Raw genomic sequence first — 14,077 nt, 5'->3', positions numbered from 1 at the left:
CAGCAAGGGCGGTTCCTAACCGTTAGAATGGTTAAGCACTAGAATAAATTGCCTGGGGACGTTGTGGAATCCCCATCATTGGGGATTTTTAAGAGCAGGTTGGACAAACACCTGTCAGCGATGGTCTAGATAATACTTAGTCCTGCCTTGAGTGCAGGGGACTGGATTAGATGACCTCTTGAGGTCCCTTCCAGTTCTATGATTCTAACTCTCCTTTGCAACTTCTGCTGGTTGGCATCCTGGAAAGAGCTTGGCTGTCAGTGGGAACCCAGGACCATATTCCGCTCCCATTGAAACTAGGCTTTCCACTGACACTAATGGGAGTCAGATAGGGCCCCTAGAGAGCAGTGTGATGGGGCATGCTTTCCTTAAGAATGCCCAGAAATCCATGTTGCTGCAGATTCTTGGGCTCTGAATGGTTTGAAGGCTGTGTCTCCGTCCCATTCTGTAGGGCTACAAACAGCCACTATCCCTGAAGGAAGAATGCAGCAGTAATCCCATAACACTCCTTGCCAAGATCATAAAACATTTCCCCAGCCTTTTTCTGTAGGGCATGAGTGTGTAACTCTGTGTACTTTATTTAAAAGGGTTGTGTCTGTTCAGGACAATGATATAATTGATCAAATTTGAATTACTGCATGTTGAAAGACTTGCATTCAGGATGAATTTTAGGCTTGTGATCCTCCACCTATGGTGCATTTTACATCTGAGGAAGATGAAAATTGAAAACAATTATTACACATGCACTGGCTTGTTTTGACTTCAGTATTAATAATAAGCCATGCCTACTTTTAATATTTTTTCCCTAATAGTACCACAGGCCATTGGCATAAAAATGCTTCTTGAAATCCTAAGGAAAAGGCTATCAACAGAGGACAGCTAATTTTCAAAGTAGATCACTATTTAGCCACATAAAACCTTGACAACATCCTTTCACTGAAACAAGAGAGATCTCTTCCAACTAACGAGACTGCTGACCACTATTCACTGATATAAAGATGGAGAAAGTTAGATATTTCAGCCAGCCAAGCAATTAGATTAGAAAACTCCTGTGAATGAGTAGGTATATTGTCTGTTCCTTTGAACTATTTGGGAGACACCAGGGCTATACTCCTGTAATCATTTAAGCAACAGTGTAAATATTTACTCATGTGAGTAAAGGTACTTTTGCCCTGAAGTGTCTGCAGACCCTCACTTCCATTCCTGTTTTTCCTTAATTGTGCCCCAGAATTACTTGGGATCTGGGTCCGGTAGCTCATCCCTTTAGGCTGGCGGAAGAGGCCTTTAGCCCACCCATGCCTGGATTCTCAGTAGGTGAAGAGTCTGCAGAACTGAAGCCCTTGTTAACACAGAATACCAAGCAACTATCCTCCTAGAGCACTGTCATCCTTCTGTAATTGCAGCTACTCTTAAAAACTCTTTAGAATTTTAATTGAGTCTAATCTTTTTATAGGTTTTGGAATGATTCTGTAGAATTATATGGCAGGGATATACTCATAAATACTATATGAAGGTTTAAAAAAAACATACAGCCAGTTCAATTTCTTCTTTTCATAAAGCCAGTTTCGTAAAGGGTCTGTTTCTGCTATCCTTACTCAGTTTGAGGAGTTCCGTTCATTTCAACAATTAATTTCAGTGGTTCTACTTGTGAAGTAAGGAACTACTTAAAATCAGGGCTGCAGACCTAGGCCTAAAATGACTGTCATCATGATTCATATGGTGGAAAAATGGAAAAAAATAATTTTAGTTAAAACAAGTCACAGGATCAAGGTCTCCTTGATATCTCTGTGCCTTCTCAGTGGGCCAGATTCATGCCTGTTATAACTCCACTGAAATCATCAGTTATACCACGGAGAAATGTGGCCCGATGTCCAACATCACAAAACCATTTTTTTTTCTTGACAACATTTGTTTCCATTGGTGGCTCTTAATGTATATTTATTTATCTTATTTTCAAGGCCATAATTTTGGGCTCTGGGAATTCAATAATATTTCACTATAAATAGTACAATAGAAGACTTCTAGGTTACTACTTAAACTTCCTAATCCCCTGAGATGATCTTCTAAAAAGAGAGATTGGCAGCATACTGTCAGATTACCACTGATTCAAACTGTCTGCTTAAAGGCATGATAACCTGTTACCCGCACTGCACTCCATCATCTGTGTGCTTTCTGAAGGAATCCCTTTGATTTTGGAGGTAAACTTGCTCTAGTATGTTGAACTGTGACATTGTGGTAAGGATTTGACCTGCTTGTTATAACAGCAGGCTTGGGACTGAATGGAATAGACAAAAATGCTACAGAAGTGGGAAAGGGTTATTGAATGTAATGGGAAAGTATTTATTACAGGCTTTAATTACTGTTGCTGAGAGCCAAGGTAGATAAGACATCTGTGACTGTGTTGCGTTCTAATTTAGATTCCAAGCTTCTTTGGTCTAGGACTGTGTTTACAACTGTACTTTGTACAGCACCAGAAACACTGTCAGCTCTTAACAAATAACTAATTATAGTGGAATGAAAACATTAGTAATATGCATTACATTATATTTACTAAAATAGATTTTGCTTTTCCTATTTTATCTGCCATGTAACTTCTATGGATGCATGGGACCTGAAGTTAAAAGTCAGTGGCAAAAAACTGTTAACACAGAGTTACTGTTGCTTGGTGGTATGTTGTCCTGTGGCAGAATGTTAAGCTGAGCAAAACTCAAACTTCTGAAAACCAGGAAAGACACAGTTAATGTTGCCTATGCAGGCTTGTCTCTGTGCTCTCCAAGCAGTACCCCATTACATGGTTGTTAAAACATACCTTGACTTTGCCAACCCACACTGTTGCTGAAATGTACAAGCTCTTCACCTCCTTCTACAACCAGTTCATTCTTATCCACAGGATTCCATCTAACAAGACTGATGGACAAAGAGGCTCGGAGGTGATTGCTCATGTTGTCTTCCCTCTGTTTCCCTGGAGTTGGCAGTAGCTTGTGTCTAGTCGATGAACCCTGTCTCTGAGAAACAGTGAAGTGTTAGAGCTTGTAATGTTTGTGCCATACTGTGTACATTTTCTGGTCAGCCATGAACCCTCCACTTTCCCAGCTAATGTGCTTCGAGCACTTAACAACTTTCATATTGACTTTGTAGCAATTATGCAGATGCTCAGTCAAATCAGAAAAAACTGTCACAACTCCTGGATAAAAATCTCTTACACCCTCCAAATCAGCTCTCGTACATTGTATGGGGTGCACACCAGATTTAAGGCCCAGATAATTTTCACCTAGTGAATCACTGCATCCTCAAACATGATGCCAATGCAGGCCACCTCTCTCCACGCAGATTGGCCTATAGCCAGCAATCCCCATGTCATGGCGTACTGCTTGCTGTCCTATAAACTTCTGCAACCTTGTGATCCAGGAATTGCCCAGAATCCACCTGTTGGCAACCCTTACAGCATGCAGATTTCTTTGCCCTCAGCAGCCAGGGTACCTGTGCTGTCCGTTCCAAATCTTTGCACTATGTGTGTCTTTGGACACACCACATTAATTTGCCCCGAGAGCACAAAGTAACCACTCCCCCGGTAATCTTTCCAGACGACACATCTGTGCAAGAGTAGAAGTGAACATGTTCCTAAATACCTATCCCAATTTAGGTCCCCCAATACCTTTCATAAAACTTTGAGGCACTCAAGCCATTTTTACCCACATAACATGAATCGTTTGATCTCTAGTTCTGTGCAAAAGAACAAAACAACTCCTAGAAACTTTTATTGAAAAAAAAATGGCTTTTTCTTTTCTTCAGGGCTTATATGTCCATAACCCTTAGCTCCAGTGACCACCCCCATTTGGGTCACTAGCCCTACTCTGCTGAGGCTGAGACAAACCAACTCCTCTGAGGCACACCAAATTTCAGAGGAATCTGACTAAGCATATCAATTTCAGAGGATTTACAGGGATGCAACCTTAACTATAGTGGTGCTGCTGTGCCACTAAAGTAAGAGATATTCCCTATCCCACAGAGCTCTCAGTGAATTGGTGGATGTGCAGGGTTTGGTGCATTGGCAGAGCTGAGGGGTGTAGGGGAGTTAGGGTGCACTGTTGGGGTGCTCCAGTAGAGCTGGGGGTGTAAGGTAGTTGAGGTGCACTGGCAGAGCTGGGGCGTGCAATGCTTCCCTCACCTAAGCCCCCAACTCCTCTCCCCTTCCCCATAACTCCTCTACCCCTATTCCTGCACTCCTCCACCCTCTATATCCCTCCCAGAAAGCATTCTCGTGTCTGTTTTTTCTCTCCAAATGCTTTGATTACATTCCCTCAAATAAAATTGCCACTCATCACTCACAAATTGTAACAACCACCAGTCACTCAGTCCAAAGCTCCATTTGTCTTAGGTGGGGGGTTGTCATGATCTTTTCTTTGTTAATTGAAGGGCAACTTCACAGCCATCAATCTCAATGAGGTCTGTGGTTTCATCCAGTCATTAATACCTCTCAGTTTAACAGTACAAGGCAATGGAAAGAGACCATTTGGGAGGAGGGGGGACAGGAGGGGAAGGGACAAGACTGTAACTTAAGAGCTCCTCAGTTAAATTTTGGATCATGAACGCTACCCCATGAGACACACCAGTCTGATTTACTGTTTGGCTTTTAGAGCATTAAAGCAGAGTCAAGTTTTAAAGCATATAAAATGGTAGGAATGGAAGCCCTTTAGCCATTTTGTCTTAAATACCATTCTCAGTTCGGGTCCCCCAAAGATTTAGTGGGGGTCCTGCACTGCCTTTGGGTAAAACTCAACAACTTGAGACCATTTTTGAGCCACATCACGTCAATAGTTTGATCTCTGGCTCTGCATGCAAAAAAGAACAAAAACCAAACACCAACCCAGAAACTTTTTGAAAAATGGTTATTTTTTCAGGATTTATATCTCTGCAACCCTGGCAGTTTCAAATGACCCCAAATTTGTGTGTCTAACCCTACCCTTCACCCTATTGAGGCACACCAACTTTCAGAGGAATCTAAGTAAGCATGTTGATTTTAGAGGACTTAGAACTGTCCATCTTTAAACAGGAGTTGTGACACAACCTTAGTTAGCTGTAGTGGTCCTACCATGCCACTATAATTTGGGTCAGATTTCCTGATGTGACTTCCTCTGTGAAGTAATTTATCCAGTGTCCAGATCTCTGTCTTAATTTCCCCATTATTATTTATTTATGGAAGTCTCACTGTGTGGTAGGTGCTTTCTGAACACACAAGAAATGGAAACCTGTTTTGTGTGTGTTTAACATTTCAGAAATACTCTGTAAAATGAACCCTTGCATCCAGTATGTCTCAGAAGTGTTGAGAGGCTTTAATTCATTCTGCTTTTACAGACACATAATTAGACAAAGAGTTTATAATTTAAATAGAGAAAATAACAGCTTCCGTGGGGGGAGGGGGGAGAAGGTCTGTGTCATGTTGAGTCTGTGGTTTCTACTGTGTGTGTGGAGGGTGCTGCTTCTGTGTGATGTATACAGATGTGTGGATGCATACATAGACAGAATATATGAAGTTAACTACATTGCCCCTCCAGGAAGTGAAGTTACAAGCTAAACTTGCACTGCAGTGAGTTGCGTTAGGCAAACCTTGCTCTTAGTATGTTGCCAAAATAATAATGGCAATAAATAAATCCATAAAATATGATCAGTTAAGTTGTTTGGTCTATATGTTTTTAACTTATAAGGTTCTTTATTACGGTTACTGAACAGCTAACACTTTGTAAACTATAACCCCAGAAGAAGGCTGCACAGCTCATGTTTCCAATTTTATCATAGGAGTTATTTCAGGATGGCAGTACACATTGTCCTAAGGTTACTAAAGTATGGAGCCATTAAGAAATCAAATACAGCAGTGAGCAGCTTGACTTCCAGATTTTGACTACATGATGATGAGTGGAAATACAGGAGCTGATCTAAGCTTAACTGTAGTACGGTATCAGTACATTGTCACTCTAACATCATGCACCAGAAGTTAACCTTAGCCTTCAATCACTATCATATTTCATTCACTAGGCCTTTGAAGTATGTTGCATGTACTTCAGATTCAAACATGATGAGTACAAATTCTGCAAATATCTTCATCAGTAGGAGAATATGGTATATGAGGGGACATGAAATGAAAGAGGGGAATGAACCCCTTCATTTGTTGTAAGTAAAAATGTTGAATAGTATTTCACAGTGGAGTGTGAAATGGGAGGAAGCCGACTGACTTTCCTGCTAGCCTAAAGGCAATAAAGCATAACAGTGGAACTTAGCATAAGTCTGAGCAGCTTTAACCTTCTGAGTCTAGAAAATGTGTTTTCAATACATTTCATAAGGTATTTTGCATATAAGTAAAGTACATAAGACTGGATTACTTTTTTTTTTTTAAATTCATTTCAAAGTAGTAGTAAGAGTGTGCACTTCTATGAGGGATTCTTTTCAGAATGTTTGTCACTTGCCCTTTTCAAACTTCATGACCACTGTCTGCCTTTTATTGGTCACCCTCAGAAACAGGGTACTGGATTTGATGGTCCAATGTCTTGATGGGCAAGTATTCATAGGTGGCTGGTGACAACAGTGTTTAGTCTTAAGTGCCCAAATTCCTTTTCAAAATGAGATTTAGGCTCCTAAATCAGTTAGGCATTGCAACACTGAGTGCTTAAATAGCATTAACAATTTGGGCCTTAAAGTCTGATTCATCTCCCAGTAAAATCAATGGAAAGACTCCCTGAACTTCAGTGGGAGTTGGACTGAGCCCTGACTGCTTTTCTAGTTCTTGTGCCACCACCATAGCTGTTGGAGCACTTTACATTAGGGGCAGCAGCTTGCGTAGGCATATCAAGACCCCTTCCGCCCTATTACCATAGTTCTCTCCAAAATATTTGAGGGAATTAGCTTGCCCTGCCCTCAGTCACCAGGTGCTGACATGACTTCTCTGCTCTTACTATATGACAGGAGGAGTTTTAATTTCAGTGCTGAATTGGATAGTCACGATGAAATGCTAAGGGAGATTAGAGAGGCTATCAAAATAAAGAACTCAGTAATAGTGGGGGATTTCAATTATCCCCATGTTGACTAGGTACATGTCACCTCAGGACGAAATGCAGAGACAAAATTTCTTGATACTTTAAATGACTGCTTCTTGGAGCAGCTGGTACAGGAACCCACAAGGGGAGAGGCAACTCTTGGACCAGATCCTGTGCTCCACTCAGGACTAGATCAAGAGGTAACTATAACAGGCCCATAATATAATAACATTTAACATTCCTATGGTGGGAAGAACACCTCAACAGCGCAACACTGTGGCATTTAATTTCAGAAAGGGGAACTATGCAAAAATGAGGAGGTTAGTTAAATAGAAATGGAAAGGTACAGTGACTAGAGTGAAATCCCTGCAAGCCTCATGGACACTTTTCAATGAAGATATTGAACAGAACCAGACCCAGAACAGTTCCCTGGAGGCCCCACTCCATATGCCTTTCCAGCTTGACTGTGAACCACTCATAACTACTCTCTGGGAACGGTTTTCCAACCAGTTATGAACCCACCTTAGAGTAGCTCCATCTAGGTTGTAATTCCCCAGTTTGTTTATGAGAAGGTCATGTGAGACAGTATCAAAAGTCAAGGTATGCCATATCTATTGCTTCCTCCAGGCATGTTACCCTGTCAACGAAATCTATGATGTTTGTTTGACACAACTTGTTCTTGACAAAGCCATGCTGTTACTTATCACCTTATTATCTCCTAGGTGTTGGCAAACTGATTGCTTAATTATTCGCTTCGTTCTCTTTCAGGGTATCGAAGTTAAGCTGACTGGTCTGAAATTCCCCAGGTTGTCCTTATTTCCCTTTCTATAGATGGGCACTATATTTGCCCTTTGCCAGTCCTTTGGAATCTCTCCCGTCATCCATGACTTTTCAAAAGATAATCACTAATGGCTCAGATACCTCGTATGACAGCTCCTTGAGTACTCTAGGATGTATTTCATCAGGCCCTGGTGACTTGAAGACATCTTACTTGTCTAAGTAATTTTAAATTTGTTCTTTCACAATTTTAGCTTCTTATCCTACCTCATTTTCACTGGCATTCACTATGTTAGGCGTCCAACTGCTACAAACTTTTCTGGTGAATACATTCCAAGAACTTGTTGGATAATCTGTGCCTGCTGTATTATTTTTCCAACAGATGTCTGCGTAATTGAAATCCCCCATCACCACCAAGTCCGGTGCTTTGGGTGATTTTGTTAGCCTGATCCACCTCTTCTTCCTGGTTAGGTAGTCTGTAGTAGATTCCCATCATGACATCACCTTTGTTTTTTACCCCTTTTATCCTTAGCCAGAGACTTTCAACAAGTCTGTCTGCTGTGATCTAGCTGGTGATAGAGAGTAAGGAAGCATTATATAATTGCATAATTGCCCGCATTATTGAAGGACAAAGAAAGACTATTTTATGAGGGGATTAAAAAGTTCTACTTTTTGTCTGTAATAATGGATAATTCCAACTGGTTTTCCCTAAACTGTAGTTGAGTTAAAAATGTAAAATATACTGGTGTTTTCCATGAGGCTCTGTATATTGCGAACTTGCAGACTCAGCTATAGTGTGCTGGATATCTGGATTTGCCCCATAAAAAGTTTCTTTTTATAGGTTTTCTCTGTTTCTTCTTCCAGTGCTTGTTCACGTCCATTCCACATTAGGTGTGCACGCGCCACGTGCACAAGCGTTGGAAACTTCTCCCCTTAGCGGCTCCTGTCAGGCCGGTGGGCCCCCTGAGTGGAGCCACTGTGCCGTGCATATATACCCCTGCTGGCCCAACCCCCTCCAGTTCCTTCTTGCTGTCCGTGGCGGTGTTGGAACAACCTCTCTCTCTCTTGTAGAAGAGCAGTCCCTTAGCCTTTAGAGTAGCTTTTATCAGTTTGTTTATGTACAGATTGTGGACACTTAAGTCATTAGGTGCTTGGAGGCCTCCATCACCTGCTCCGGGCCACGGGGCATGCTGCAGGCCCATGGCTTCAAGGCTTGCGCCACGTGCTGCAAACCTATGCCAGTTAGTGACCCCCACGACTCGTGTCTATGTTGCCTGGGGGACGGACATAAACTGAATGGTGTAGGATTTGCAAGGCGTTCAAGCCAAGAACAAGGAAAGAGAGAGACTTTCGCCTAAAGCAGCTATTGATGGAGGCCGCATTGCAGCCGCTGGGCCCGGAGCGCCTGACGCCGGCTCAGGCTTCCTTGGTGCGTAGTGCCCTGGAGCTGTCGAGAGACCCGGCACTGGCTAAGCACCGTAAACTGTTGGCCCTGGAGCGTCAGGCTAGGCCCTGGCACTGCTCGTCCTACCCGGTGCAGCTCCCGGCGCAGCCTGAAGGAAGGTGCGGTCGTTCTCCGCACGGGAGGCTGGCGCCTCCCAAGGCCTCGAGCGCCAATAAGAGCGGGAAGGTCCCGGTACCGGCGCTGGCACGGGCGGTCCCAGCAGCACAAGCCCCATCGAGCCCAGACCTAAGTGAGCTCAGAGCTGACGATGGGCTCAAGGGCATAACGGATCAGCCCTCCACGCCTGGCACCTTTGAGGCTGCAAAGGACCTTATTGAGCTGTCGGTGGCGAGCCCCGTCCCATATGGGGAGAACCCTCTGGCACCCATGCCTCGGGAGCCGTCGAGGGGTAAGCCGGCAATGGTGTGCTGCTCGAGGACACCGTCCTGGCCCCGCTCCCGGAGTTGATCTCGGTCTAGCTCCGACTCTGCGGACTCACGCTTGCCTGCCACCGAGAAGGAGGTTGTGGCTCCAGCAGCGGGTCGATGCGAAGAAGCACCAGAAAGGGCATGCCGCTCTCCGGCACCGCCCAGAGACCGGCACCAGGAGGAGTTGAGACGGCCCTCCCCAGAGGACTCCAGCAGACGGTCCTGGTCCAGGGAACGCTGGCACGGGTCCTGGTCCCGGTCCAGATCCCGGTCCCAGGGATACCGGTACCGCTCCTGGTACTGCTCAGCCAGGAGCCACTAGTTCTCCCGCCAGCGCAGATCGTTGGCACCACCATGGCCTTCGCGATTGGCGTTGCTGCAGTCCGGCACCGGCTCTGACTGCTATAGCTACCCACACTGGGGCCTGGACAGCAGGGATCCTCAGGGGAGCTGGTAACCTCAATGGGGGCTGCCAGGCCATTGGCCCTTCTGGACCCCCTGGGCATATTAGGAGCACCAAGGGGCCCCATCTAGGGCAAGTTACTCGGTGCAGCAGTCCCGGTCCCCGCACCGACGCCAGGCAGTGCCGGAGGCAACAGTATCCAGGCCTCCAGCATCCCCCCAGCATAGACCGGAGAGTCCGGCACCGAGCCAAGTACTGTCCCATGGACTCCCGCCCCGGCCTGAGCCGGAGGCTCCTATCATGGGAGATGGGGAGCAGGAGGACCAACCAGAGGGGGTCGAGCAGCAGCTAACCTCCTCATCTTCCCCCGATGAGGCGGTGGCAGGTACAGAGGTGTCCAGCCCTCTACCGATAGACCATAGAGCCCACCAGGAATTGCTGCGCAGGGTCACCCAAAATTTGGGGTTGCAGGCCGAGGAGGTGGTTGAGCAGGAAGACCCCATGGTGGACATTTTGAGCCCTGAAGGTCCATCCAGAATAGCGCTCCCGCTCATTAAGACCATTCAGTCCAGCTGTAAGATTATATGGTAGACCCTGGCCTCCAGCGCTCCAATGGCTAAAGGAGTGGAGCGTAAATACTCTGCCCCATCTAAGGGCTATGAGTTCCTGTTCTGCCACCCAAGTCCATGCTCCCTAGTGGTCTCAGCGGTAAACGAAAGGGAGCACCCTGGACAGCAGGCCCTAGCCTCTAAGGCCAAGGAGGCGAAACGACTGGACCTTTTTGGCAGAAAGGTGAATCGGGGGGCATTCAGTTGAGGATTGAGAACCAGCAGGCCATCCTCAACAGGCACAATTTCAACTCCTGGGCGGCAGTGGGGAAGTTTAAGGACAACCTCCCGCAAGGTTCCCAACAGGAGTTCACAGCCCTGGTGGACAAGGGCAAGGCAGTAGCCGAGACCTCTCTCCAGGCCTCCCTGGATTTGGCAGACGCGGCAGCTAGAACAATCGCATCGGGGTGGTCATGAGGCACTCGGCTTGGCTCCAGGAGTCAGGCCTGCCCCCCGAGGTCCAGAATACACTCTAGGACCTCCCTTTCGAAGGGTCCAGGCTCTTCTCGGACCAGACAGATGTGAGGCTGCATAGCCTCAAGGACTCGCGAGCTACACTCAAGTCTCTGGGTATGCACACCCTGGCGACTCAGAGGAAGCCCTGTAAGCCGCAGCCTCCCCCTCAATGCCAGTACCAGCCTCGCCATAGGCATGAGGCTTACCGTAGGCGAGGCAGGGATAACAGGTAACGGTGCAACAACAACAATAACAATAATGCGCCGGGCCAGAACCAAGGTCAGCACAAACCCCAGCTGGGCACTAAGCCAGGCTTCTGAAGGTGCGCTCGAGGACAGCGTACCAGACCAGTCACTGGATCTGTCCCTTTGTTTCCTGAACTGCCTATCCCGTTTCTCCCGTGCGTGGTCCACCATTATGTCAGACTGTTGGGTCTTACGCACGGTACGGAATGGATACTCGCTGCAGTTCGCCTCCCTCCCCCCCCTTTCATCTCCCTTCCCCGTCCCTCTTCAGGGACCCCTCTCACGAGCATCTCCTAGAGAAGGAAGCCTGCTCGCTGCTAGAGGCGGGGGTGGTAGAGGCGATGCCGGATGGGGCTAAGGGGAAAAGGGTTCTACTCCTGGTACTTCCACATCCCCAAGGCCAAAGGGGGCCTTCGCCCCATCCTAGACCTGCTCAGGCTCAACAAATTCCTGGTCAAAGCCTGATTCTGCATGGTCTCTCTGGGCACCATCATCCCTTCCCTGGATCCGGGGGACTGGTACGCCGCCCTCGACATGAAGGACGCATACTTTCATATCGCCATCTTCCCAGCACATCAGCAGTTCCTACGCTTTACCATGGGCCGAGAACATTACCAGTTTGCGGTTCTCCCGTTAGGTCTAGCTGCGGCCCCAAGGGTGTTCACAAAGTGCACGGTGGTGGTGGCGGCCTTCTTACAGAGGCAGAGAATCCAGGTGTACCCGTACCTCGACAACTGGCTCCTGGCAGGCCGTTCCGAGGCGGAGATGCGGGGCTATGTGGAGGTGGCCCTGAGATTGTTCCGCGAGCTGGGGCTCCTGGTCAACGTCCTCAAGTCCACGCTCGTACCCACGCAGAAAGTGGAATTCATGGAGGCGGTCCTGGACGTGGTGCAGGCCAGGGCAAGCCTTCCAGTATCCCGATTCCGGGCTATCCAACAAGCGGTGGCCTCCCTATGCCAGTTTCCAACGACAATGGCCAGGTGCTGCCTGCAGCTGCTGGGCCACATGGCAGCATGCACATACGTGGTCAGACATGCCAGACTGAGACTTAGGACTCTGCAGGCATGGCTCGCTCGGGTGTACTGCCCAGGCAGGGACCCCCTGGACTTCGTGGTGACAGCCCCAAGGGATGTGCTGGACTCCCTGCTGTGGTGGCAGTCCCAGTCTGTGGTTTGCGAAGGCATCCCCTTTGCCGCCCCACTACCGGACCTGACGCTGGTGACGGACGCGTCAGACCACGGAAGGGGGGCTCACCTGGGGGACCTCATGATGCAGGGGTTGTGGTCCGGAGCAGAGCGGTCGCTCCATATCAATGTGAAGGAGCTCAGGCCGGTTTGTCTCACCTGCCAGACCTTTCACACCACTCTGAGTGGTCACAGCTTGACAGTTCTGACGGACAACACTACTGCCATGTTTTATATAAACAAGCAGGGTGGGGCTTGTTCCTCGCCACTCTGTCGCAAGGCTCTCCTCCTCCGGCACCTTTTCATAGCCCATGCAATTCACCTCGAGGCGTCCTATCTCCCGGGAGTGCAGAACGAGCTGGTGGACTCCCTTCTGCACCTCACGCAGCAAGGGCTAGCCCCGTCCTCACTCAGAGTGCACCTGGCGGCCATCTCCACCTTCCATCTGGGGTTCTCGGGGGGCTCGGTGTTTTCCATTGGTGGTTCCTTAAAGGGTTGGAGAGGGTGTTCCCATACTCCTGCCCCCCCCAGTCTCTCCATGGAACTTTAACCTGGTCCTTTCTAAACTCATGGGACCCCCTTTCGAGCCCCTCGCTACCTGTTCTCTCCTCCACCTTTCCTGGAAGGTGGCATTTCTGGTTGCCATTACCTCAGCCAGAAGGGTGTCCGAACTGAGGGCCCTCACCTCTGAGCCACCGTATACAGTATTTCACAAGGACGAGGTGCAGCTCCGGCCGCACCCCAAGTTCCTCCCTACGATGGTCTCCCGATTCCATTTGGGCCAGGACATTTGTCTGCCAGTGTTCTTCCCGAAACCCCATAAGGACCCGAGTCACCGCAGCTTGCACATCCTGGATGTGCGTCGAGCGCTGGCGTTCTATTTGGAGCGCACCAAGCTCTTTTGCAAATCCATGCAGCTGTTTGTGGCTGTAGCCAAGAGGATAAAAATCCAGTGTCGGCGCAGCAGATTTCTTCTTGGATTACAAGCTGCATCTGGGCGTGCTATGAGCTCGCAGGTGTTCCCATCCCAGCAGTCACGGCCCACTCGACCAGGGCGCAGGCGACTTCCATGGCATTCCTGTCACGGGTCCCAATCCAGGAGATCTGCAGAGCAGCCACCTGGTCCTCGGTGCACACCTTCATGACCCACTATGAGGTCAACCAGCAGGCCAGAGAGGACGCGGCAGTTGGCAGAGCGGTCCTCCAAGCAGTTGTTCTGTGACTCCTACCGTATTCCAGAGGTAAGCTTGTAATTCAGCTAATGTGGAATGGACGTGAACAAGCACTCGAAGAAGAAAAAACGGTTATTTTCTCGTAACTGTTTTTCTTCGAGATGTGTTGTTCACGTCCATTCCACCACCCACCCTCCTACCCCTCTGTTGGAGTCGCCGGCAAGAAGGAACTGGAGGGGGTCGGGCCGGCAGGGGTATATATGCACAGCACAGTAACGCCACTCGGGGGGGCCCCGCCGGCCTGACGGGAGCCGCTAAGGGAAAAAGTTTCC

At 48.0% G+C, this 14,077-nt stretch overlaps 1 protein-coding gene across 2 annotated transcripts in view; it reads left to right on the top strand.

Moving 5' to 3' along the window:
* OXCT1 (3-oxoacid CoA-transferase 1) overlaps nucleotides 1-14,077 on the top strand; it is a 125,892-nt gene that overhangs the window by 13,678 nt on the left and 98,137 nt on the right. The window lies entirely within an intron of this gene.

Source organism: Lepidochelys kempii, chromosome 5, assembly GCF_965140265.1.
Source record: "Lepidochelys kempii isolate rLepKem1 chromosome 5, rLepKem1.hap2, whole genome shotgun sequence".
In the NCBI taxonomy this organism is placed as follows: Eukaryota; Metazoa; Chordata; order Testudines; family Cheloniidae; genus Lepidochelys; species Lepidochelys kempii.
Note: the sequence above shows the minus strand (reverse complement) of the source record. Positions and strands in the feature narration are given on the sequence as shown.